This window comes from Aedes aegypti, chromosome 3 (genome assembly GCF_002204515.2).
Source record: "Aedes aegypti strain LVP_AGWG chromosome 3, AaegL5.0 Primary Assembly, whole genome shotgun sequence".
In the NCBI taxonomy this organism is placed as follows: domain Eukaryota; kingdom Metazoa; phylum Arthropoda; class Insecta; order Diptera; family Culicidae; genus Aedes; species Aedes aegypti.
The window spans coordinates 125,267,103-125,290,860 of NC_035109.1; the positions used below are offsets into that span (position 1 = coordinate 125,267,103).

Here is a 23,758-nt window from a genome sequence, read left to right on the forward strand (position 1 = left end):
ACTCACAATCTCAGTATCAACACGCATTAGCTGGGATATAAAATCACTCTGAAGATGCGCGTAAATGAACTAATAGGCTTGGGCCTTTGCAGAACACTGCCCAGAACCGAAAAAAAATAAACATTTCACTCCAGTGACTCAAAAAAACGAATTTGTTTGCTTAAGCTTTACGAAGTGTACACTCCTCTAAACATTTGTACAAGAATTAGATAAATTATTATTAATAATATTTTTACGAATTTCTCTAGAGATTCTCGTTTTAGTTCCTCCAGACTTTCCCTCTTTTAATTATTCTAGAAATACAATTGCAATTTCCCCAACGAAAATTTTCAGGAATATCGTCCTTTTTTAAGTCATTAAGGTACCGTAAAACGGGGTGACTTTGATGGTTTTTTTGTAAGGAAATTTGAATATTTCTGATTTTTGATTTCAGTATTTTTATTTTATATTTTTAAAACAAGTACTGGTATTAAAGTATTCGATTGTACTTGATAGATTACATAACGGTTCGATCTGAATGCATCTATAGTTTTCTTATAATCGGAATCCGATTTTTACTATTGGGGTAACTTTGATAATGGGTAGCTACAGACAAAGAAATCCACAACAAAATTATTGTTTGACATCATTACAGTTTGAACTGGAGAACGCAGAATAGGTTTTATCTATTGAAATACAAAATTTATTCAAAGTGACACCTAGAAAGTTTTCAGAATTACGTTATTTGCACATAACTGCATAAAAGAAACCATTTATTTGTTTCTAATTTGAATTAATGTCGCATAGGGTAAACACATCATTAGTAAAATTTACTTCCATGATAAAATTTGTCACATTTGCGCTACATTTATAAGTTAAATCGCAATGAGACAAAACGATATGGTGTTCGATTCGATTCGCTAGAAGAACTTCGAGTCAAATTCAATATGCTGAGAAAACTATTGAAATATAGAAAAACTATTGAAATATATAAAATTCCTGTATTATCCGGAAGATATTCTTCTAATAGCAAACTGCTTGAAATGTTCGTAGAAAAACTCAGTTTTTTTTTTCGATGAATAGTAGAGGAGAAAATTCTGTTTGAATTGCTGAAGCTATCCTTCAAAGTAACACTTGTAGTAATTGTGAAAAAATACGATAAGGAACACTTAGAAACATTTCGAAACTATTTTACTTGTCCAAAACTGTATAAGAGTAACAATTGCATTTCATTCTAATTTAAATAAATATCGCAAATCATTAGTAAGTTATTTTATCACAATATCTTCAGATGCATAAATTAAATCGCAATGAGACGAAACAATTTGGAATTCGATTCAACGCCTGTTTTTTGTGAATATTACTGAAGTGCGACAAATGGAAAATGCTAAGATTGTACCAATTTTAAAATCAGACAAAAATCCTGCAGTAGCTTCTAGCTATCGTTCAATCAGTTTGCTTTCCTCCATCAGTAAACTTTTTGAAAAGGTCTTTTTGAACAGAATGATGGTCCACATCAACGAAAATTCAATTTTTGACAATGAACAGTTCGGATTCCACCATGGGCATTCGACCACTCATCAACTTTGAGCTTGAGCTTGAGCTTGATTGGCCGCCCGTGGATGCACTCCAGTATCGCCTGATCAGCTGCACTTACACAAGGAACCAACCGAATGACTGCTTGGGACTAACAGGCATCCTCAGTGTATAAGTGCTGGTGATCTTCTATTTTTGGGCAACAATGGCACCTGCCACGTCAGAATGCAGACCAATGAGGGGAAGGGGGAGGAATTGATGATGCATTGAACTGACTCCCACGTAGACCGTATATTCCACTGCATCCACGTCTGTTCATGCGGGAGTGTATGGGTTGGAGGAAAGGCATGGCAGAGAGGTTTGCTTTTGTGGTTAGCAGACTGCCTATGTATCAGGCGTAAGAAAGGCGTGCGCGTGGAAGTAGGAAGCGTTGGGGAAACGGTTTCTTGTCCGTCTCTGGTTCTAGCGTTTGCTATGAATAGTTTGAGTGTGATATATTTAGAATGGAAGATAGAAGCAAGTGAGAGATATACAACTACAAAGTACGAGGAAAGGGACGGGCCTGGGATTGAACCCATGACCTTCTGCATATGAAGCAGAAGCGGTAGCCATCAGACCACCAACCCCGTCTTGATTCGACCACTCATCAAATTTTAAGTGTAACAAATTTGATCCGTTCCAACAAATCTGAAGGCAATTCTACTGGTCTTGCTCTTCTAGACAAAGAAAAAGCATTCGACAGTGTTTTGCACGAAGGCTTGATCGTAAAATTAAAAAACTTTAATTTTTCAACATACATTGTCAGAATAATTCAAAGTTATCTGTCAAATCGTACACTTCAGGTTAATTATCAGAAATCCAGGTCTAAAAGACGTCATGTAAGAGCTGGTGTTCCTCAAGGCAGCATTTTGGGACCAATATTATACAATTTTTTCACATCTGACTTACCTGAGTTACCTCAGGGATGTCAAAGATCTTTGTATGCGGATGACACAGGCCTCTCCTCCAGCGCCAAAGGACGAAGTCTGCGTGTCATCTGTAGTCGATTGCAAAAAAGTTTGGATATATTTTCTTCATACTTACAAAAATGGAAGATTCCTCTTAATGCTTCCAAAACGCAACTAATAATATTCCCACATACACCAAAAGCTCTTTATTCGAAATCTTCTAGTTGTCAAGATGACAGGGTTTCCAACAAATTGGTCAGATGAAGTCTAAGGGCTCATGCTACAAATATATCTTTTAAAAATCACATTGAGGGCATTCAAGCCAAATGTAACAAATATGTAGAATGTCCTTATTAAAATCAAATCAAAACTTTGTCTTAAGAACAAGCTTTTTATATTAAAAATTTTTTTCAGGCCAGGTTTTTCAGGTTGTATGCTGTACCAATATAGACTAGCTGTTGTAATACCAGGAAGAAAGCTCTGCAAAGAATTAAAATTAAATTTTGAAAATAATTCTGGAGCTTCCTCCCTGGCATAGTACCAATGAGTTACATAGAATATCCAATGTTGAAACATTGGAACAAATGTCAAATAAATTATTAATTATTTATTTTACATCTTCTATTGCCACGATTAATGCGTTATATGTTTAGGTTAAGTTAGGTTAAGTAAATTGAAAACATTGTTTTTTTCTCTTATAAGCAGGTGAAATCAAGTTAACTGTAAAAAATCGGAACTTTAACGGCAAATGAAATGTAATATATTGTTAACAAATGTTACCAAATTAGGATGATAGTGTTATCTAACACAGTACACCTAGATATAAGAAATGAATACAATGTTTGGAATAATACTCATAAAAATATTAAAAAAAAAACTGAAGTGCGGTCATGAGCAGGTATAAAGATTCATAAAATTTAGAGTAAACACTGCAAACTTTCTGGGGAAACCGTAGAACAAAATAAAATATTAAAGCCTGTCCACGTTAAATTTCGGACACCCAAATAATGGCAGCAAAAAAAAGTTACTCATAATTCAACAAAAACAATTGTTTATTTCAGAATAAAAGAGTTATATCTACAAAATAAACAGTTGACAAGGATGTTAATCCTTCTTTCTGTAAAATTCTCGAACTTTCTGTGGTACACCCGCCATCCGTGTCCGAAATTTATCGTGGACAGGCTTCAGGAGGAATATCTAGGGAAACCTCCGAATCACTGCTTGAAGGTGTCGTTAGTGATTTTCTTTATTTTGGATCAGTTTTTGTAAAAATCCTCGAAGAAGGATTATAGTTGGAGATTTGAAATAAATTTACTAAGGCTAAGATTTTATTTAATACATTTTTTTTTGTATTGAAGAATGTTTGCACCCTAATTGAATTCTGTTGAATTCTGAGCTAATTAAGAATTTCTCTCACGTGTTGCTCTCTGTAACAATCATGATTCGCAATAGGGCTGTGCAAATATCGATATTATCGATAATATCGATTTTTTCGGGCCTATATTATCGATACGATATCCGATATCTCATGACCCGATATTTTCCGATATCGATAAAACATTTGCCGATCCGATAATCAGAATTATTTTCATTAATTATATTGAACAAATGAAACTGATTCAATGGAATTCTAGATGTCCTCTGAGAATTGCATGTCGTAATCACAAAATTCAAGAAATGCACTACATAATGCAAAAGTTGATGTGGAAAATTATCGATTTTTCTTTAACATCCATCTTTTTAAAATTGTTGGATATCGGTTCAATACCGATAATTTCAAATCCGATATATCGCCGATACCGATATTGAATCAATATTTTATCGCCGATACCGATAAATGCATATTGTGCACAGCCCTAATTCGCAATACATCATCAGAGTCTGTTTATCATATTCTGCTACAGCTCTTATTTGATCGGGGAGCATCGCAAAGGGCCCAGATAGCCGTAGCGGTAAACGCGCAGCTATTCAGCAAGACCAAGCTGAGGGTCGTGGGTTCGAATCCCACCGGTCGAGGATCTTTTCGGGTTGGAAATTTTCTCGACTTCCCAGGGCATAGAGTATCTTCGTACCTGCCACACGGATATACACATGCAAAAATGGTCAATCGGCAAAGAAAGCTCTCAGTTAATAACTGTGGAAGTGCTCATAAGGACACTTATCTGATAAGCAGGCTCTGTCCCAGTTGGGACGTAATGCCAGAAAGAAGAAGAAGCATCGCAAGGAACCGTCGTAACAGAGAAAAGTCGTTATAGAAAACAGGTTTAACATTTAAATATATTTCAGGGGACTGAAAAATGTCGCTATAGATAGCATTTATCGCTATAAAAATTGTCGTTATAACGAGCTCCAACTGTATATTGTAATGAATTACCATGCACGATGCTACAGAAAAATTCTAATATATTTTTGACAAATACCCCAGAAGGTCACAATATGCATCACATTTGTAATTTCTGCTCGATCGAGATGCCCCCGGCTGTAAATACACACTCTTGTTTTTTTCGCTTCTTCAACTGCTTCAATTTTAGCGCATACTATTTTTATTTTACTTTTGTTTTTTCCTGTTTTCCCAAACCCCCGCCCCCTCTCGTGGGCAACAAGAGTGAATGTAAATTTTACGTATGCAGCCAGCACTGCGCTGCTACTCGATCATATGTTTGGACTCCAACTTCGCAAAAGTCCGCGATTGCTTGGTGGTGGTACATCGTGTAGGTATTTGAGAAAAAATCGATTCTGTTTAACAAGCTCCAGCAAATCATAGACGAATGATGGCACAAAAAATCTGGCGAAATCTTACTTGAATTCGTGGTTTCGTGATGTTTTCGAGGTCCCCGGATTGGGACACCGGACGAAAAAAGGCCAATCTCTTGCCCGCTTCGACTTCGATGATTGGTTCCAAGGGTTTCTTCAAGTCGCTAGAATGTTCAGACTATCGAGGTTTCTTCTCCGGTTGCTCGGATAGTCGGATGAACCCGTTTGTTCACTGAGTATGTCGATGGTTTTGTATTCCAACTCGTTTTATTTTTTTTGTGTGTTACTTCTTTCTATGGCACACCACAGCACTTGCTAAGAGGAGCTTCAAATAGAAGCAATGGCGTCTAGACGCGCGCAGATCACAACAACACAAAAAAGGTCCAACGATTGAAAGCACTTGCCATCCACCTGACTAAAACTAGTTTCGATTGCACTTTTCTCTTGCTGAAACCGTACACAAAACAAATCTCTGCTCTCTGCTGCTTGTGAAATTTCAGAGGCGCACTTTCTTCCGATGGATCATCGCTAAAAGCTAACCTTAGCGGTTGATGACGAGGACACACTCCGTAGAATATTGCACACCTAGCTTTCGACACTATCCCGAGAATGAGAAAAGGTCATCGAAAACACTTTCGCCATCTAATAATGCTGCAACCCGGTTGAACACTTAGGTTTCACTTTCCAACGACCCTCGAGACCTTAGCTCTTGGGGGTGTGTTTCACAACCCAACTCCCGGAATCACTGCAAATATTTTATTTTTCCGCAAATTCCGCCAATATATTTCCAAGCACGCACCGAATCATCCACGCATATCACTGCAGTAACCAATGAACGCGCAGAAAACGCACACGCATCCGGAATTGCAACTCCCCAAAAAAAAGACACCAACTTCAACTTCAACAAGCAAAGAAACTGCGCCAAACGGCCAACACGCGGCAGCACAATTAGGCACACAAGACACGCGCACAAAACCAAGCGATCGATAAAGAAACTCGTTGAAAACTAAACCGAGCGGCAGAGTTTCGAAAATGTTTAATACCACGAGACGACGATCAGCAACGATCATGACGCCGACGACGACGACGACGACAACAACGAGTAGGTACGACCTGGTACGACGATCGATCCACGATATCCCTACAGTCGGAGTCAAAAATACTGTAGGCATGATGGCTAGGGGTATGCGATACTTCGAATGATTTCGTGAAATAACGCATAAAAATTAAATAAATTGGCGCAAAAAACTGAATAAAAATTAAATGTGTCAAAATATCATTTTGTCGTTCAACACCAAAAAACTCGCTCATAACATACACGTCGACGTAAAACATATTTTTCCATACCATACCATGTAAACAGTAGGGGCCTTCCTTTTTTTTTTTTTTTTTTTACCAATTCATTTATTTAAGGCTCTATCGCGTTTAACGCTTTACGGAGCCGAGATTCATTTTTGTACTTTTTTACAATTGTTTAACTTCTTAAGTACCAAGTTTAGTCCGGGTTGGAGCCAGGGTACTCGTGGCAACTCGAGGTTAGTGGTCACAAATATTTTTAGGAAGGGCTAGGTTGGGATTGGGTTACAGGGTTCTTTGCAGCACATCCGGGTGGTATTTCATGGTTGCTCGTTTGTCGTATCATGGCGTATACCAACTTCATGTGGGTTTTCGATTGCCGGATGGCCAGGAACATCAATCCAACACAAATGGGACATAACACAGAGAGAAAAAAAAAAACTGGGGAAGAGAACACAAGAGAATTAAACTTTTATACAACACAAGCGAAGATAATCGTAAATCGACAACATGTAGACGAGATCGCGGGAGCCCAACACATCTCTAACTGAAACATAGGGTTGTCTACCTCGGGCCACAAGGGTATCCATAAGTTGTGCTCTGGAGGCGTCCATATCCGGGCACTGCCAAACTACGTGATCGATGTCATCATAACCGGAACCACACCTATTACATATATTGCTCAGCGCGAGGTTGATCCTGTGCAAATGTGCGTCTAGCGAGTAATGGTTGGACATAAGTCTTGACATCACGCGAATGAAATCTCGACTTACATCCCAACCTTTCCACCACGCTCGCAAGGAAACTCTAGGGATTATGGAATGTAACCACCGTCCCAGTTGGTCATTTAGCCAGTCGCTTTGCCAACCGTGAAGAGAACTTTGACGTACTAAATGAAACAATTCATCGTGTGAAATTCTTCTATCATATATCTCACCTTCCTCAGCGCCCACCTTTGCGAGAGAGTCCGCCTTCTCATTGCCATAAATTAAGCAATGTGAGGGGACCCATACAAAGGTAATCTTATATGATCTTTCGACCAGTGCACACATCTGCTCTCTTATTTTTGTAAGAAAGTAAGATGCATGCTTTACAGGTTTCATCGATCGGAGTGCCTCAATAGAACTGAGACTATCCGAGAAGATGAAGAAGTGGTCTGCGGGCATGTTAGAGATCATCCCCAAAGCGAAGTTGATTGCTGCCAGCTCAGCAACATAAACCGTGCAAGGTTCCTGAAGTTTTCGGAAGGCGGAAGAGTTTTCATTGAAGACACCGAAGCCAGTGGATCCATTTATACGTGACCCGTCAGTGAAATATCTCCTGTAGGAATCGACATTCTGGAACTTTGCGTTGAAAATACGTGGAATAGTTATACATCGAAGTTGATCTGGAATTCCATGAATAGCTTGTTTCATGGACAGATCATATTCAACAGAGGAACTGTCATTGGTGAAGCGTACACGTGGAGGGTTATAACATGGAAGGCTAATGTCAGATGACATGTAGTAGAGATAAACTCTCATGAATTTTGACTGAGTGTTCAGTTTGAGCAATTCTTCGAAGTTTTCGATGACGAGTGTGTTGCTCACTCCACACTTAATAAGTATTCTTAGCGAGAGCTCCCAGAATCGGTTTTGTAGCGGTAAAACCCCTGCCAGAACCTCTAGGCTCGCATTATGTGTCGAGTGCATACACCCTAAGGCAATACGCAAACAACGATATTGAATTCGTTCCAATTTAATCAAGTGGCAGTTTGCTGCTGAGAGAAAACAGAAAGAGCCATACTCTAGAACAGAGAGAATGGTTGTTTTATAGAGTTTTATGAGGTCTTCCGGGTGAGCACCCCACCATGTTCCGGTAATTGTTCGTAGAAAATTGATCCTTTGTTGGCATTTTTCCGTTAAATACCTAATATGAGTTCGCCAAGTGCCTTTTGAATCAAACCAGACCCCAAGGTATTTTGAAGTCAAAGACTGGTCGATGTCTGTTCCCAAAAGCTTAAGCTTTAGTTGGGCAGGATTCCGCTTCCTTGAAAATACGACCAGTTGAGTTTTTTGCGGAGCAAACTCGATCCCTAAATTTCTAGCCCAAGTGGATAGATTATCAAGGGAATTTTGCAATGGTCTTTGCAAGATTTCCGCTCGTGGGCCCTTCATAGAAACCACAGCATCATCTGCAAGTTGTCTTAGCGTGCATGGTTCTTCCAAACAGTTGTCAATATCTTTAACATAAAAATTATAAAGCAAGGGACTCAGACATGAGCCTTGGGGAAGGCCCATATAGCTAATTCTGGAAGTTGTCAGTTGACCGAGAGTGAAGCTCATGTGTTTTTCTGACAACAGATTGTACAAGAAATTATTCAATATTCCAGGTAATCCACTATTGTGCAGGCTTTCTGACAATATTTCTATGGAAACTGAATCAAAAGCGCCCTTAATATCCAAGAAAACCGAAGCCAATTGCTCCTTGTCCGCAAGGGCTAGTTGAATATCTGATGAAAGCAACGCTAGACAATCGTTTGTTCCTTTGCCCTTGCGAAAGCCAAATTGTGTACTGGAAAGCATGTTGTTTGATTCGACCCAGTGATCGAGTCGGGATAGGATCATTTTTTCTAACAATTTCCTTAAACATGATAACATAGCGATCGGGCGGTACGAATTATGATCAGACGCTGGTTTCCCAGGCTTTTGAATAGCTATTACTTTGACCTGTCTCCATTCAGGTGGAACAATGTTGTGCTCCATGAATAAGTTGAACAGGTCAAGCAACCGTCTTTTAGCGATATCAGGGAGATTTTTAAGAAGATTGAACTTAATCATATCGCGTCCCGGAGAGGAGTTGTTTGATGAAAGAAGAGCCATAGAAAATTCCAGCATAGTGAATGGTCTGTCCAACGCATCGTCTCTCTGGGTTTCCCAGGATGGCGGTTGAGCTGGAACTGAGTCTGGACAGACCTTTTTCGCGAAGTTGAATATCCAACGATTGGAGTATTCGTCACTCTCATTTGAGGATGAGCGGTTTCGCATGTTGCGAGCCACTCTCCAAAGCGTCGTCATTGAAGTTTCTCGTGAGAGGCCATCGATGAAACGTCGCCAATAGCTACGCTTCTTCGCTTTAATAAGATTCTTCAGTCTTTTTTCGAGCTTCGAGTACTCTAAATAAAGTTCTGAGGTACCATATCTACGAAAAGCTTTAAAGGCATTGGATTTTTCTCGATACAACTGAGTGCATTCATCATCCCAACCAGGTGTGGCTGGTCGTCTTTTGAAGGATGCACTTGGAACTCGTTGCTTTTGGGATTCTAATGCACTTTTATAAATCAATTCTGTTAGGAATCGATACTCATCCAACGGTGGGAGAGTGTTGAATGATTCGATACCAAAGGTTACCGCTGATGCAAATTTTTGCCAATCGATATTCCTAGTGAGGTCAAAAGGAACCTGAATTGACTGTTCTGACCTTTCAAAATTATTTCTGATAGAAGTTATTATGGGCAAGTGATCACTACCATGGGGGTCATCGATCACCTTCCACATGCAATCGAATGATAGTGAACTTGATCCCAAAGACAGGTCAAGGCGGCTTTCTTTGCCATCGGATGAAATACGTGTCACTTCACCTGTGTTCAAAATGTTCAAGTTGAAATCGTCGCATAAGTCATAGAAAATAGCCGCTCTATAATCGTCATAAGATTCGCCCCATCCAGTACCATGTGAGTTCATATCACCCAGTATTAAAACTGGAGATGAGAGCATGGAGACTGCATTCCAGAGATGACGGCGGTTTATTGAAACTCTTGGAGGAATATAAACAGAAGCTACGCAAAGGTCTTTACCCTTTACGCTTATTTGGCAAGCAACGATTTCTATGCCTGGATGAGTCGGGATGGGGATTCTGTAGAATGAGTGGCACTTTTTGATCCCTAAAAGCACACCCCCGTAATTATCATCTCGATCCTGGCGTATAATGTTAAAATCGTAGAAGTTAAGATCATCTTCAGAAGAAAGCCATGTTTCACAGAGTGCAAATATATCACAATCGGAGTTGTGAAGCAAAAACTTAAATGTGTCTAATTTAGGTGTTAGACTATGACAGTTCCACTGTAGCACAGTGATCATATCTTGTACCTCACTCGATGAATTATCCATCGAAAGATATGATCGAAGCAAGGAGGGGCCACGAAATAGTCAATTCCCTGAGATACTCTTCTATTGCGGGGAGAAAAAGGTCGAGTATGCCTCTGAATGAGTCTGAAACTCCGAGGGCATTGCATATGCGATCCACAAGGGCCGTAAAAGTTATCAGTCCTCGCTTGGCCCCGGGGGTTTTCGAGGAAGAGCGAGGGACTTCAGTAGCTTTTTTCTTGCTATCTTGTCTAGAGCTTCTTTTTGAAGTATATTTAATCGGTGGAGGCGGGGGCGGCAGATCTTTGCTGCAACACGGAACGGAAGCATCAAAGACCTGTTTCTTCGGCAATTTCAAATTTGCCCCACCTCCTTTTGAATTAGGCAAACTTTTGAGGGAAGATTTCATTACCTTTCGGCGCAGTCCCGGAGAAGATTGAGACTTTCGTTTACCGGGTGCGTGTACCTCCGAAGAATCTCCCCCATCGGTTTCGTCGTCGTTCGCTTCATCGGAAGACAACTCTTGAAAAGAGTTACCAACTGGGATGGCTGATGAAGACTCTTTTGCGGACGGATTTAAAGATTTTACCATTTCCGCGTATGTCTTCTTGGAGCGCTTCACAATTGAGCGACTCTCATTTCGAATGCGTCTTTTATAAGCCGGGCATTTCTGCAGGTCATGAAGTTCCTCGCGACAGTAGCTACATTTTTCGGCTTCCTGTGTGCAAGCATCTTCCAAGTGAGCTTGGTTGCATTTGCCACAACGGGGCTTGTTGTCGCAATAGCTAGCACTGTGGCCAAGCTGCTTGCAGTTGGTACAATTGAATACCTTCGGCACGTAAAGACGCACTGGGTAAAAAGCACTGTCAATACAAACAAATTTCGGGAGGACGGAACCGGGGAAAGTCACTCGAAACGAGGCTGACGGCGAAAACACTTTCTTATTTCCTTCCATGGAAACTGATTGTAATTGTTTACAATCCAGTATAGCCACATCAGGAATGGACCGGTTCTCAAAGACGCCTTTGCCAGTCTTAATGTCTTCGCATGTTAGACTCGCGTCGATAATTTTCCCTTCCACCTCGACTTCTCGTGCCGGCACATAGACGCAATATTCCACAGTAAAAGCCTCATGCTGAGCAATTTCATTCGCTGCTTTGTAACTAGGTGCAGTTACACGCAACTTGGATTCTTTCACTTGGTGAATAACGGTCCCAGGATATTTACGCGTCAGCTCCCGAGAAATCGAGAGCACGTTCAAAATCTTCTTTTTGCGCCGGAAATAGACAACCCAAGGCCCAGCCGAAGACGGTTGATAGAACCGCGTTCGAGCAACGAGATCTCTAGGAGGCGTATCGCCTCCATCCGATTCATCCATGCGGAAAAAAGCTTAACCGCAACCAAATGAAGAAAAAAAAATAATAATAATAAAAAAAAAAACAAAAACAAAAAAAAAAAAATATGTGTAAAAAAAATTATTAATCAGTGGACTATTTTGTACACACCTCCCCTAAATGGGTAAATCAAATTCACAAAAAAAAAAAAGAAAAAAAAAAAATAACCAATCAGTGGGCTATTTTGTACCCAACTCCCCTATACGGGCAAAATAGCACCGGGAGAGAGACAGAGGAGAAGCGAAAAACAACCTTGAACTCAACACTGTTGTTCGGAGATGCGAAAGCAATTCAATAGATAATGTATACTTATCCGTTCTACAGCAGGAGAACGTCCACGCGCCGTAGGTAGTAGACCGACCGGGTCGGCCTTCTGCCTTGTTGTTGTTCTCGGTGCGGGAGAAAAATCAATCACCGATAATTGATGATGGGCGATGATTTTATTGCGGTGGAACGATACTAGTTTCACTAGTTCGCTTCCTTCGCAAAGCGCAATCGTCTAAGCACTCACTTTGCACAAAACTGAAACTTGTTTAACTCACTAATTAAACCAAAAACCCACGCGGGCGGTGGGGAAAAAGGCCTAAATGAACTCTGCAAAAAGTGCCGTACGATGAGACCGGGATCCTGTCGACCGACTCGTTCAAGCGCTAAGCAAGGAATGAGGGGGGGCCTTCCTTAGCCGAGTGGTTAGAGTCCGCGGCTACAAAGCAAAGCCATGCTGAAGGTGTCTGGGTTCGATTCCCGGTCGGTCCAGGACCTTTCCATATTGGGAATTTCCTTGACACCCCTGGGCATAGAGTATAATCGTACCTGCCACACGATATATGAATGCGAAAATGGCAACTTTGACAAAGAAAGCTCTCAGTTAATAACTGTGGAAATGAACACCAAGCTGAGAAGCAGGCTCTGTCCCAGTGAGGATGTAATGCCAAGAAGAAGAAGGAGACTATGTAAATAGTCGTTACCCTAATAATAATCTGAAATTGATCCTGCAAGTAAATCAGCCTATAATCTACTATATATCCAAAAAGGCTTTTGTCATGAAGGTTGGCGGTATATTCAATAGTTGTATTTAAATAAATCTCTCCAGAAAAATCGCCAAGGAATAATTTAAAAGAAACCTTCACATATTTTCCAATGTTTTTTTTTTTCTCGGATTCACAAACCATTCCTCAAAATATTTTTATCGGATTCTCTTTTAAGTTTTCACAGTAACCATTCCTCAAAATTTAGGTCATTTTTGGTAATGCCTATGAGAATTCTTACAGAAATTCATGCACGAATTCCTCTAAGATTTTCTTTCAAGACTAAGCCACAAAAAACTATGGAATTTGCATAACTTATTTCCTAAGATTGCACCTATAAAATTTGCCTACATATTCTTCAAGAAATTTATGAATGCTCGTGAAAAGATTCAGAAATAGCGTAGAAATAATAGAGTAAATGTGCTTCGTATTTAATTGCTGCCTTAACACTGCTCCAGAAGTACTCAAGAGAGGCTTCGATGAGCGTATTTTTTTGCGATTTCGGGTAGCTTGAGTCATTAAAGATTGTATTGAATGTTTAACGAGAAACTTGGGATAACCAATGCGCCTCCATCATACATATAACGGTAGGTATTAGAACTAAATTGGAGGTGGATACATAATGCATTTTGGCAGAAAACATCACCTCCAAACATGAGCGATTTTGTGATGAGATGTTGACGTTTGATGATGAATTGGCGGGCGTCGGTACTAAATGTTATTTACAACGGAATGTACGGACGCACTTTAGCTGTTACAAAGTATGTAGTGGTCCAAATCTATCTTTGCGCAGTGATAGGTTCTGATATCCATAATATCCGAGAAATAGAAGCATCAATCATTGTCAAATCAGGATACCCAATAATAAATACATTGAATCACTCTAAAATATCAAATAAATCATTGTTTTATCGACCCCTAGATCTAAAGATACTATCCTGAGCAGCCTAGGATCATATTGGACCATTGTGGCCAGATGGTCATCTGGTATAGATTCCGAGGGGGAATTGAAGGAGACACTTAGGGAATTTTACATGGTGGTAGCGTTCGACGGCTTAAAGTTAATGATTTTTCATCTATAAGTAAATAGACGTGGTGTCATATATCAATAATAAGATATGACCCTATCCGGATGTACCGACATCGGTTGCGGTAGGTCTCAAATGGGGCACTTATTGACTTTTCGGTACCAGAGTATTCTGACGATTAGAAATTCATGATTTTTCTTTTCTCCACGGATTCTTCAGGAATGCCTCCAGGGATTCCTCCAGGACTACCTCCAGGGATTACTTAAGGAATATCTCCAAGGATTGCTCCTGTATTGTCTCATATAATTCTATCAGAAATTTCTCCAATGATTGCTCCAGGAATATTTTCAGGCATTCCTCCTGGGACTCTTTATCTAGAGCTTTTTTTTTTTAAATGAGTACTCAACGGTTTCTTTCTGCAGTAATTTCTCCAGAGATTTCTTCAGGAATTCCTCCATCGGATCCTCCTGTAAATCCTCCAAAGATTTCCCTACGATTTCAGTGAAAACTCCTAATGTTACTTTCAAAATGCTCCTATGAATTTCATCAAAAGCCTGAGACTATTAAAATAAATGTTGTACCTATATTATCGGATTTTCTTTGGAAATAAATTATGGCAACTCTTGAGGCCTACCCCATTTGAGGCCTACCAGAACCGATGTCGGAACACCCGGCCATGTCTTGTTATTGGTCTATGACACCATGGCTATTTACTAACAAATTAAAAACCATGAACTTTAAGCCGTCGAACGCTACCAATATGTAAAATTCCCTAAGTATCCCCTTGAGTTCTCTTCCGGAATCTGTACCAGATAACCATCTGGCCACAATTGTCCAATATGATCCTAAGCTGCTCAGGACTTTATCTTTATTTCTAAATTTCCATCATATAATGATTGATTTGATGTTTTTGAGAGATTCAATGTACACTGATAGGCAAAATAAAGTGCCCACCGTACCAGTTTTAGAATTTCTCTCATTGATTTGGTTCAAATTAAAGTTAACACACTTCAATCTTTTTAATATTTTATTTTTGATATTCTTTTCAAGTTGCACTTACGAAAATTTGATAAAAAAAGAGTTTTACTTAAAGAAAAAAAAATCAATTTGTATTGAAGAAAAAAAAATAGTGACAAAAAAAAGTGCCCACTTCCTTCTTGGCCCCAGAAAAGATGATTTAAGAAAAATGAAAAGCAACTTAATAGTTAATGTGTCCTCCTTTTGCCTTAAGGACTTGCTGGAGGCGCTTCGGCATGCTTTTCGCCAGGTTTTGTAGGTGTTGTGGGGGTGTTTGTTATGGGGTGGAATAGGAAGCCTCGTGAAAATCGACGGAATAATGACGGCAGATTCCTAAATCAACATCTTGTGGGAAAATCTGGAGGTTTCGCTGATCCAGACGGGCCTTGAATAGAAATTTATATTTCTCTAGAACAACGACCCGAAGCATACTGGCAAGAAGACCGAGTCTTTTTTTCTGGTCTTGTAGGATTGAACCGCTAGAATGGCCCAGACCTCAACCCCATCGAGAATTTGTGGGCGATTCTCGATGCCAGGGTTGACAAAACTTGTGTTACCAACAAAAATAATTATTTTGAAGCCTTGGAGCGTGCCCGGGAAGAACTAGATCCACAACACCTACAAAACCTGGTGAAAAGCATGCCGAAGTGCCTCCAGCAAGTCCTTAAGGCAAAAGGAGGACACATTAACTATTAAGTTGCTTTTTATTTTTCTTAAATCATCTTTTCTGGGGCCAAGAAGGAAGTGGGCACTTTTTTTTGTCACTATTTTTTTTTTCAATACAAATTGATTTTCTTTTTCTTTGAGTAAAATTCTTTTTATATCAAAATTTCGTAAGTGCAACTTTAAAAGAATATCAAAAATAATATATCAAAAAGGATTTAAGTGTGTTAACTTTAATTTGAACCAAATAAACGAGAGAAATTCGAAAACTGGTGAGGTGGGCACTTTATTTTGCCTATCAGTGTATTTATTATTGAGCATCCTGTTTTGGCAGCCTTAGGTACCCCACGCGACTTTTGCCCTATTTTGAAACTATGCCAGATTTCAAAATTATTCATAGCTTTCTGAAAACTAATCAATTCTAACCGTGGTTGAATCATCAAAATCGGTTGATAATTGATAAATTGTAAGTAAGTAATACATTATTGTAAGTTATTGTAAAAAAAATGATTGATTTTTTATGCTTACACTGTAAAGGTTAAACTATTTTTTATCAAAAAAAAATGACTTTTTAATGTACGAACAGTTGATGCAAGTGTGATAGAGTTCCACATTTTCCAATGGCTTGCTAATTGAGTTGATCTTTTGATTTAAACGGGGAAATTTGTTGGAAAATGGCCTAGGGGGTCCAAAATACATTGCTTACCCTAACTGGACAGAATTCCTCCTCCTGGAGGGCGTTGGGATCTCTGATTACGTTTTAAACGTCATGGCTTGGGCAGCTGTCCTATTTTTGTTCTACATGCGCGTAGAATGTGTCCTTATCGTTTTCGTTACTTACTAGTACACGTTGATTATGCTGATATTGAAGAAACGGCCTTTGATCCTGAACTTGCAACTTCTGTTGTCAGTTTGCTACCAAAAACAGGGTCCCAATTTTGGTACCAAACGCTCTTGCTTGGCCAGAAACACATGTTCTTACAATTTTTAAATGTTTTTCGTTGGTGTAAGTTCGAACACATTTTTCCGGTTTTTGAGATTTTCTCACATCTCTTGATTTTTACTAAATTTTTGTGTGTGTTTTGTTTACCGTATCCCTTCCAAAATGTCATATAAGAACAACCCCAGTGTTAAAAAGTTGTACACCTGTGGCGTTTTTGTCGATTAAGTGAACGTCAAACACGAATGATAGTGTCAAGGTTCAATTTTGGACCAATTTTTTAAATTAAAGTTCAAAGTTCCATTATATAGCCATCATTTGAGAGGAAAAATTTGCCAAAGTAGTCTTGCTACTGTACGCTTTTTTGTGTTATTTAATAAAAACAAGATTTCATCAAACATTTAAAGACCCTACTGCTATTTGCTATTTTTAAGGAATTTAACATTTGTACCATTTCATTTTCTTGATAAATTGTTAAATGATTTTCTTCAAAAAGTCTTTTAGAGACTGATCCTGGTTGTTTTTTTTTATTTTCCATTCATCTAAAACAACAAGTGCCTCTTCATCTTCAAGTATTGCTGATTTCCGTCTGTAATTCTAGCAAACCGTATATAAAACTCAATGCAAATAGTTTTACTAGCGTCATGTCTGGATGTCCCTAAATATTCAAACAGGGATTCTTTCAACGATACTTAAACATAATTTAAAAAAAAATCATCAATTTTACCAGCAGAATGTGTTTCTAAAAAAAATCAAAGTAATTCTAGAGGATTTTCCTAGACAAATGAATGGATGAAAAAGTATTTTGAGGAATACTCTTGTGGTAACCATTGGATCATTTTCGGAGAAGTTCTTGAAATCATTCTTAGAGAATTGTTTTGTGAAGCTCTGGTGAACTGTGAGAATTCTAAGAGTTATTTTCGATGTTAATTTTGAAAGATTCTTAGAAAGTATAAACGGGAGAATTTCTGATGGAAATTGTAACATTTTTAGACGTTCGTTAAGGGACATCTCTAAAAAAATTAGATGAATCTTGCATGGTATTCATGGAACACCAATAACATAATCATAATTTAGTTACCAGATGTACAGTCCGACGAAATATCTCTATGACATCACTTGATGCAGTTTGAGAAAAAGATTCTTGAAAAAATCTCGAATCCAGTCTTAAGAACCATTGGTTGTATCTCCAAAGCAATCGAAAATTCTTAGTCGAATACACATTTTTTAAGAACTCCATGGAATAGGAATATGGAGCAATGTTTGCAACAAGTCCTTTTATGAAACTCATGAAATAATGTGTTGAGACTCCAATGCGTGGGCAAGAAGAACTTGGATGAAGAGAGCTTTTTTGAAATACGTCAGCTTGTAGGAATTTTATTGACAACAAAGAAACGCAGCTACATAGTAGTTACCGTATGGATCACTAGGTGATGTAATAAAAGATTGAAGATTGTAGCCAATTGAAAGTTTTTTTTTTATAATACCATGATGTTTGAAGCAATATGTTTGATAGAATCGATATTTTTGAAAAAAATGAAGATTGTGCAATCACTGTAAAAAATCACAAATATTGTCTAGCTTTGAGATTGCTTGAAAGAATCGTATGCTAACAGTCGTGTTCAACAAGGAATTCATAATAATCTACGGTGTCTAGCTGGCCAGGTAAAATTTGCCGTCCAATGGAAGTGCAAACAATCGAATCTTAAGATTTTTTCCATCATTGAGTTTTCAAGTGATACTATCTTCGAAGTTCTTGCCATTAAGAGTTCAAACGAATATTGTTGTATTTCTCCTAAGTAAAATTCCTCATATATAAAAACTTCTATATCGCAGTGGCAAATTCATTACTTCTGTATTTTTTTATATTAAAGCTGCGTGCAAAAGCTTTCTCTTGCCAGGTAGCTTCTGAAAAGGGTACAAAATGTTCGGTCGAAATCTTGATGTTTCAGAACCACCCGGAAATAATGCCCCTATCATAGAAAAAAGTTATAGAATGTTTCAGAAATGTTTCCTAGGAGTATTTCATCACTTGCTAAGCTTTAGACGGTCCATTTGCTGTCATTTTTCGTTTTAAGTTTTTGTTATAATACAACAATGAAGAATTGGCTTCGTTTGTTTGCTGCACAACATTTCTTTTTCATGGATATATAAGGTATTTTATCATATTTACGTGTAAAAGAAGTCTCAATTCCTTGAAAATGAAGTAGGGCGTATTTTGCCCTTCTACGCCTACTTGTTTCATGCTCTCTGTGAACTTTATGGACCGCGGGGCCAATATTTATTTAGCAGTATTGCCTCGTTAGGGCACATTATCCCAATTTGCGATTGTCATTATAAAAATCGTCCTCATTCGTAATAAAAAAAGCTTAGCTCCCTCCTTTAAAAAATTTGGGTCAAATTTAGAAATTTGAGGGGCTGTTAAAAAAACATTCAATAAAATCTTAAGGATTGCAGAAGATTTTTTACAAATCAAATGAGTTTTGATATTTTTTTCAAATGTTTTTTTTTATCCTTCCTCGACTATCAGCCGCTGGGGCAAAATGTCGAGCAAATATTTGTAACGGCCTTATTTAAAGAAATCAATGTATCTAATAAGAAAACAAATTTTATTAAATCCAAACAAACAAAAGATGGAATGAAGTACGTATGTTTGAAATTGGGGTAAGAAAAGATTAACGGGTTTTAACAATTTCATCCCTGTTCCAATTATTCCGAGCTGTAACGTGTTTTTAGAGGAGAATGTTAAAGAAAGTTCTTGGAATAGCCAAAAAAATGTACGATAAGTTTCATAGCGCTTTTAAATAGCACACTTAATGCCAATCAAAGTATGTTGAGGCCACTTACTGCATAATCTTTTAGGTGGTAGAGGGTTAACAAATAAAGACAGTATCTGATTTGTACACAATGCCGCGTCCCAAGAAACTCGAGAAACCCGCGAAGTGTTAAATCACGGGACTAAAAACCTTAATATTCTTCTACCTCCGTGAACCAAATGGATCAAATGTGTGGACTTTCCTTTATAGTATTATATTTCCCATGACAAAAAAAAAAAATTTTGGTCAAATCCCTATCTCTAATTTTTTTAAAGCTCGCGAGGTTTATGAACAGATACTAAGGTAAAAGAGTTGAATGTGTATAGATTAAATGTCCGATACAATCTGTGTTATACTGTGAGTCGGCTTTTGTCAAATCTCGCATCAAGTTTCAAAAAACATTTCCATATTTCGTTTAGTTATAACCAGTATTAGAAATCCGATTTATTGTTTGTTTCGCATACCATATACCCCTACCGAAACCCATCAGCAGCAGCAGTGGAGCCTTCTTGAGCGGCGAGATCACGATCGGCGAACAACGACATCGCGTGGACGTTGCTCACGGTTTTCTCCCTCTCTGGGTAGGTAGTTTCCGATCGAGCGAGCGAGCTGCTGATGATGCTCCACACAAAAGGTGTGCTGGGAGAACACTGTTGGAGCTTTCGGATGGTAGGCGGTAAACGCGAAACCACGGTTGCTGAATGTGTAGTGGGTATAGAAAAATACTACTAGATATGCAAGAAGGTGGATGGTTGCTCTCTCGTTTTTGCTCAGAGCCAAAGGGTCCTATGATAACATAGTGAACCACACGAAGGTGCCACCCGATGAGCGAAGAGCGTGATAGTTTACCGATCTTATGTGGGCACTATGCATCAATCCGAGAAATTATGGTTGGGAGATTCGTTATACTAGCCAGTTAGCTTAAAGGACTGTCGTTATCAGCAACGCCTAAAAAGAGCTTGGAATTATTATTTTGTTAAATAAAAAATATTTGTTTCATACTTTCACTCTGAAACCTCAATTGATGAAATAAATAATAGGTTCGTAAACTAAATTCTCGCGGAACATTACTAAAGGACCTATCTAACATTGAGAGGCTCTCTTTGTTTAATTTCTCTTTCATTAATAACTGTGTCACATTAACCTCTTCTGTTGCGTTTTTTGTATGAAACGCTAGTCAAGGAAATTGACTTTCGATCTATAGTGAAAAACTTCCCAAAATCTTTAGTATTCCACTGTTATAATCGAAAGAGAACGAGAGAGGATAGAATCTCTCATTTGTACATAGGTCCTTTAGTAATGTTCCGCGAGAATTGTTTCGTGGGTAGAAATAGTTCGTAGAATAAGGTAACTCAGCCAGTAAATCGAGGACATGCCTTTGGTAGATTGTTTGTTGGAACTAGTTCTGATTATCGATGATAATGTGCTTTCTAAAACAAATCGGTTCGTAAATATTTTTTGTTTGTGGATTTTCATGTGTTCAATTCTGGGGCTTCCAAGAGTCCCTCGTTGTTAAGGTTTATGGTTCTACAACCACAAATAGAAATCTGAATAAAACTGCATAGAATGTTTTCTAGGTATTTTGTAATATGTAAGTAATAATTTGTTTTTCTTTTTCAGTGCTGGAATCGACCTCTGAGGCTTTTTAAAATATTTAGATAATTTCCATAAGGGCTTAAATCTATGGCTTTATTGAGAAATATGATTTTCCAAATTTTTGTTTTATAACTGAGTTAAAAGTTTTTTCATATCTTTTTGCAGATTCTGGCATAGCAGGATCGGGAGTGCGTTGAAATAGCCTTCCCTCATGATCATCGTCTATAATCAATATATAATATCGAATTTTATTTCACATTTTGGTATTACAATGCCCCTTGCTTAAACAATGGAATTTGTTAAAGTATTATCAACATTAATTTTGGTTTGCAAAGAAATGTTAACATTGAGATTAGTATCGATATATGTTCCATATGTACCCCTGTCGGCTCCTAAATAATTGAATGTATAGGATTGAGAATCGCTTCATGGAATATTTGAAATGTGACAGGGACATGATCAGAATCAAAATCAGCGTGAGTAACCGGTTGGCTACAAATCGAATACAGTCGACCAAGACCAAATCAATCGTAGAAGGGTTTCTAGAAGAGGATAAACAAGTAGGGCTATCAGGGTATTGAATTGAGAAATATCCTAAAAAGCACTCATCAAATAAAATTTTGCTTTTGCAATTACTTTGCGAACTATTCCATGGGCGATGTTTAGCATTAAAGTCACCAATCACAAAAAATGTCTTATAGCGAGTCAATTTTCGCAAGTCAGTTTAGAGCAAATTAACTTTCTGGCCAGAGCATTGTAAAGGCAAATAGATAGCTTTGAAAGTATATTTATCAAGCTGTGTTTCAACAGAAACACCTAAAGTTTCAAAAACTTTAGTTTCAAATGACGAAAAAAGTTGATGTTTCATCGCCTATGAAAACTCCCCCACATGTCCCATCAAGTCGATTATTATGATAAACAACAAAGTTTCCTGTGATTTAAAACAATAAGAATGGTTACTTGTAGTATGAAAAGGGGAGGAGTTTACATTCCTGCTTCAATATCGGAATAGGATTTTCCTTGGATAGATCTATTCTAAATTAAAAGATTTGAACAGCTACTCACCGGAATAAAATAAATTTGTGAATCCCAAAAGTTCGACTAATCATGGCCCCCGCAATTTGATCATACGAACTTTGTGGTATTTCATTTTTAATAACTTCAGGTGACTTATGAGAGATCTTTCAAGACGACTTCGAACAAACGTTCAGCTCTGTCATCATAAGTAAAACAGATGTTTGAGAAGAAGTTCGCAATCTTCAAGAGTTTCCGGCAAAACGCGACAGTCTCCTTTCTTTGCGATTTGGAAGGAAACCTTGATTCCCCTAATGGAGTTCAAGATCTCCTGCCTAAATCCCCCAAATTCGGAACAACTGACCACGATAGGCGGCACTCTTTGCTTCCTCACTTAAATCAAAGAGCCTGGGCTAGAAGCTGCTTCGATTTGGTGTTCGGAAAATTTGTCTAGAGCTTCGAACTGATTGCTCATTTCGATACAATTATTCATTTCACCCTTGGAAGAAAGTTCGCATTCCGGGGAAGCGTCCTTTCTTCCATTCTAGCCACGTGTAGTGACAGTTTTAAAACCCACTTTTTTGGAAGGAAGTAGTGAATTCAGAGATTCACCCTTCCTTTTGTTTGTTGTTGATACCATGTTTAATTAATAAACGAAAGAAGACATGACCTTCGAGAGGTTTTTTCCCAAGACGGTGTCCAAGAAGGATTACCACTGCTAGCTTTCGCCAACGGGTCCAACGAAAAATCGAAGGCACGGGTTCAAACAAGGATCGTAAAGAGATCAATAGTAGAAAAATAGCACCAAAAAGTACTGTTTTAGTAGCACTGAAAAGTACCGTTTTTAATTTTAGCACTGAAAAGTACTGTTTTATTGCTTTAGGTTGTTTTTAAGAAAACTTCCAAGAGCAGAGAGAATTCGTGTACGCACAGCACGAAGGTGCGATGCGCACTTTTAATGTTTCTATTATTATCAACATTGTACCATGTCGATTTTCAACATACCAGTCACTACAAAAGACGATAAATTCGTCATATTTAACAGTAAACGTTCTAAGCTGGGTCATCATACGTATTCTAATTTGACACAATAAAAAATCCCAAAGTCTTATCAATTTCCGAAATCAAAAGCAGAAAGCTTCCCTCGCAATCGAAAACCAGTTCCGCTCACATGTCAACAAAATACTCGCCAAGCAACAGAGCGTCCGGTAATTACAGTGTCTGGCCGGCTATTTTCCACCACCGTTGAAGCGACTCGCCAAATCACAAAACCAGCCTCCACTCGCTGCACGTGATGAGCATGTTGTTCTCGGACCGGTGAGTTTCCAAAAATAGCATCAGTCAGTCAGTGGCGTGCAACCGGTTTTGGCATTCTGCATTATGCAACTTTGCTCCTCAAAATATGTACCGACCATCATCCATTCCAGATCCAGGCAGTGGGGGAAAAAATAACCCCAGAAACAAAAACAGAACAGGGAATAATGGGCACATTTGTTTCTTCGGGAATCTTCCGGCCAACGTCACTCCCGTTGATTCGCATTTTCCTGTGCTGCATCGCCCAGTTGGCGGCGACGCACAATGGGACAATTTCAGGAAAAAAAAATAAAATTTTTTTGAGGGTCTTTT

General features: G+C 38.5%; 1 protein-coding gene across 13 annotated transcripts in view; it reads right to left on the reverse strand.

The window, feature by feature from the left end:
* Positions 1–23,758, reverse strand: part of LOC5575778 (TLD domain-containing protein 2) — a 635,746-nt gene that overhangs the window by 348,795 nt on the left and 263,193 nt on the right. For 7 of the 13 annotated variants that reach the window (XM_021850049.1, XM_021850048.1, XM_021850052.1 and 4 more), the window contains exon 1: positions 5,263–6,232. The exons of 1 other annotated variant lie outside the window; for it this stretch is intronic. The gene's annotated coding sequence lies outside the window, so the exon portion shown is untranslated. Of the gene's footprint in view, positions 1–5,262; positions 6,233–23,758 lie in introns of those variants that run through there. 5 more of the 13 variants (XM_021850055.1, XM_021850054.1, XM_021850053.1 and 2 more) reach the window with 3 other exon arrangements.